Below are 4,574 nucleotides of genomic sequence, written 5' to 3' on the forward strand. Positions count from 1 at the left end.
GCTGAGTTGCTATCAACTCCTTCCAAATTGGAAGTGGTTAATAAATGGTGGTGCTTTCTCCTCCCATCCTGCAGGTGTGGACAGAGTGCTGCTGCAAATTGAGCCATCCAGACAAGAAGAGGGGAGTTGCTGTTTTCCCCAGCCCTGCTTGAGCATCTGATGCATCTAGGAAGAGGAGGAGGAGACTCTTCATGCTCATCACAAGAAGGAGGAGGAGGAGGAGGAGGAGAATCTGCATGCTCATCACATGATTTGAAACAAATAAATCAGATTGAAACAAGCCATGAGTGTGTTTATTGAATAGAATAGAAAATACTTCATTAATCCCTTTGGAAGTCCTCATGGAAATTCAGGTTATGTCATGATCAATGCCAGACATCCAGTGAAGGAGAGGGAACCTGCTGTCTCTTCAGGCTTGAGAGAGCACCTGATGCATCTATGAGGAGGAGGAGGAGGGGAATCTTCATGCTCATCACAAGAAGGAGGAGGAGGAGGAGAATCTGCATGCTCATCACATGATTTGAAAAAAAATAAATCAGATTGAAACAAGCCATGTGTGTGTGCTTATATGATGATGATGATGAGAAATGTTGTTTTTCAGGCTTTCTTTGTTGACACTAGTGAAAGCATGGCCAGGGTTTCCAAAAAGTAGGCAGCCTCGTGCTTAGCTGTGGTGACATGCTTAATTTTCCCCACCCAAGCCAGCTGTTTGTCATCCCCAGCAGGTGTGCCTTCAATTAGCTTGCTGTGGTGAAAATGTCAGGCGCTCTTTAATGCGCTTTAAAACGTGTTTCCCGTCCGAATTGGGCCCGGCCGAGGTTCAGGTTCGTTCAGGCAGGGCCCCCTCTCGGTGCTGTGAAAGTTTGAGCGGAAATTCGGCCCGGTTCGCGAGTTCTGAGCCCGAACGCGGCGGTCGGCCTGTGCGTATTTACCATTTAAAAATGGCTGCGGGCGCGCTCTTTAACGGGTTAGGGTTAGGGGTTAGGAAATGGGACAGGTCCCCTCCTTCTAGCGAAGGGAGGGGGTGCACGGTCCATCCCTTCGCGGAACGCAGCGCCCTGCTCCCAGTTAGGCTTGGGACCGCGTCGTGCACGGCCACGGTGCGGGCGGACTAAAGTCCAGCCGTCCTCCACCATAATTTATAATGTTGCCTTGGTTGTTATATGTAAATAAAAAGTGTATATAGGTGAGATATAATTTATTTTAAGTATTTTAAATATATATATGATAAATGAAATAAAAAAATGATTTTGTTTTAGTATAAATGAAAAAATAAAAGGAAAAAAAAAGAGGCGAATTAATTTAAATGAAAAAGGGAAGAGAGTGCCTCAGCCGCGACGTTTCGACCTGAAAAGGTCTTCTTCAGGCATATGAGGCACTGGAAAAAAAGGTGTGAGTGGGTCTGAGCTCAGGAGATGTTTGTCCTTTGGGAGACGAGGCAGAAATGAGCTCACCGCCTCCCTGCTCCTATTTATGTGCTCCGCTCAGGCCCCTCCCCTCTCTGTTGAGGGATCCTATTTTTTAGCTGATTTATCCATGTTTTTATGTCTTTATATTGTATGTATTGCTATTAATTGTATTTATATTATGTTTTTATCTATTTTAAATGGGTTTTATGTATGTAAATGAAACATACGTATTATTATTGTGTTTTTATCTCTTTAAAATGAGTTTTATGTATATAAATGAATTATGTGTATTAATATTATGTTTTTATCTATTTTAATTGTTTTTTATGTATATAATTGAAATATATGTATTAATATTATGTTTTTATCTATTTTAATTGGGTTTTATGTATATAAATGAAATATATGTATTAATATTGTGTTTTTATCTATTTAAAATGAGTTTTATGTATATAAATGAATTGTGTGTATTAATATTATGTTTTTATCTATTTGAATTGGTTTTTTTTTTTGTATATAATTGAAATATATGTATTAATATTATGTTTTTATCTATTTTAATTGGGTTTTATGTAATAAATAAAATATATGTATGAAATGTAATTGATTTTGATTGTTTTTATCTATCTTTTTCGAATGCTTTCTTTATATTTAATTGCTTTGTTCTCCATTTTAAACTAAAAAAATCTTTTTGTTTTTAAATTATATTTAAAGGATTGGGGTTAGGGTTAGAAGAACAAGTGCTCGGACCCCACCCTCCATAGGAGGGTTAGGGTTAGGGGTTAGGGTTAGGGTTAGAAGAACAAGTGTTTGGACCCCACCCTCCATAGGAGGGCAGGGTCAATGCACACTCCATACAGCCTCCCCAGGAGCAGGATCCCAGGACAACCCCATCCCAGGAAGGTGAGTAAGTGAGATGAATAATGAATTTATTCATCATTATGAACTCATTATTAGTTTATTAATTCTTTATTAATTTTTTATTTTATTATTTTTTATTTTTTTAATTGCAGGGGGAGTGGTTAGGGTTAGGGCCCGCCCCTGTGGGGTTAAGGTTAGGGTTCTGGACCGGATTATGGTTAGGCTTAGGGTTGTATCTGGGGCTGGGATTAAAATTATTCAGATTTTTTTCATAGGGGGAGTGTGGTTATGGTTAGAGCCCCCCCCATGTGGTTAAGGTTAGGGTTATTGGACCGGGTCAGGATTAGAGGAACCCCCCCTGGGGGGATGCCAATCCAGGGGGCAAAGGCCAGGCGCTCATTGTAGGCACCGCAAAGCGTGTCACTGTGCATCCCGTTCGCGCATGTTCAGTTTGCCATTGAAAACTTGGCTTCCGCTATCGGAGAATCACGTGGTTAATATATGCGTCGCGGTGCATTTTGGGATAGCTTCTACTTTGACTTTGATTCTAAAAATTATAGCGAACTTACTGGACATTTTTGTGAACCAAACGGGACATTTCTTCTTATTGTGTGTCGATTTCCCAGCACCGTGAAAGTTACAAGGTGAGTAAATCCCTCCCAAACAACTCGTAAAACTTAACGAAACTTTCTGAAACTACCAGAATTCAGTTATTCAGGCGTCTATCTCCATGGGAACGTCTAGAAGTATTATGTAAAGATTATGTATTATGTAAAGAAAACGAGCAATGTGAAGGATGTCATGTACTGTCAGACAAGTTGAAAAATATTTTGGAGGAAAATAAAAAGCTTAGAGAGGTTAATGCTAATTTGATCGATAGAATTAAAGGGTTAGGGTTAGGGTTAGGTGGGTGGGTTACAGTCCCCCTTCCGCGGAAGTTGGACAGTGCGCGGTCCATCCCTAGGTGGCTATCGTAATTCCGTCCCCCCGAGGGTGGGTGGAAGGATGGGTGGAAGGGGCGTTTCCTTCCCCTTCGTGGAGGGACAAGAATCCACTCCCCATCCATGTTTCTGTTTTTAAATTTTTGTTTTTAAATTTTTTGTGTTTATGTTTTGATGTCGCCTTTGTTATTATATTTTAATAAATTTGTACTCTTTTGAGTTTGTGTATATGTATTAAAAAAGAAGGCGTATAATTATAGAACAAAAAACTACCCAAAGGGGCGAAAAAAATCAGCGAAAAATGAAAAAAAGCGAAAAATTGAAAAAAAAGGGATCCAGCAAAATCAAGGGCGCATGCTACAGCGGCAACGTTTCAACCTGTATGAGGTCTTCTTCAGGCCTGTGTAGCACGCTGTTAATTTTGGCTGGAGGATCAGGTCTGAGAGAGCTGCTTTCTCTTCGGAGAACTGAGCCAGAATGAGCTCTCTTCAGCCTCTCTCCTTTATATAGGCTCTGGGCTCCACCCCTTTCGCCAGGCCTAAATCTCATTATTCCTATTTCTATTTGGTTTAATTAGTTTATACTTATTATTTAAGGTTCTATATCAATCAAATTTAATTATTTATCATATAATTTAAGTGGAAATATAATTTTATGTGTTTTTATATCAAATTTATTTATATAAATTATATTTATGGGGTTTTGTGTGTTTTGTATGTATGGTATATTTATATAAATACATAGGTAATGTATTTTGGTGTTTTTATATGAAATTAATTTATATATATAGAGAAGGTAATAATGTGTATTTGAGTATTTTTAATAAGATGTATTTATATTGATAATGAATTTCTGTATGTATTAATAATTTATTTAATAGGTTAATCTAGGATTTAATTTGGATTTGGGTGTTTTTAAATGAAATGTATTTATATAAAAGGTATTTATATAAAATGTATTTATATAGAGAGGTATTAATGTGTTTTTAATTAGATGTATTTATATAAATGAATTAATAGATGTATTTATTATTGTTTTTTTTATTATTAAAGTGGTTAATTTAGAATTCAAATTTGAATTGGGTGAGGGGTTAGGGTTTGGGTTTGGGTTATGGTTAGGGTTTGGGTAAAGGTCAGGGTCAGGGGTTAAGGGTTAGGGTTGGGGTCAAGGTTAGGGTTAGGGTTAGGGTTAGGGCTAGGATTTGGGTTGGGTTCAGGAAATAGGAATAGGTTAAGGGTTAGGGTTTAGGGTTAGGGCTAGGGGTTAAGGGTTAGGGTTAGGGTTGGGGTTGGGGTTAGGGTTAGGATTAGGATTGGGGTAAGGGCTTGGATTTGGGTTGGGTTTAGGAAATGGGGATAGGTTT

This window comes from Oryzias melastigma, linkage group LG14 (assembly GCF_002922805.2).
Source record: "Oryzias melastigma strain HK-1 linkage group LG14, ASM292280v2, whole genome shotgun sequence".
NCBI lineage: Eukaryota > Metazoa > Chordata > Actinopteri > Beloniformes > Adrianichthyidae > Oryzias > Oryzias melastigma.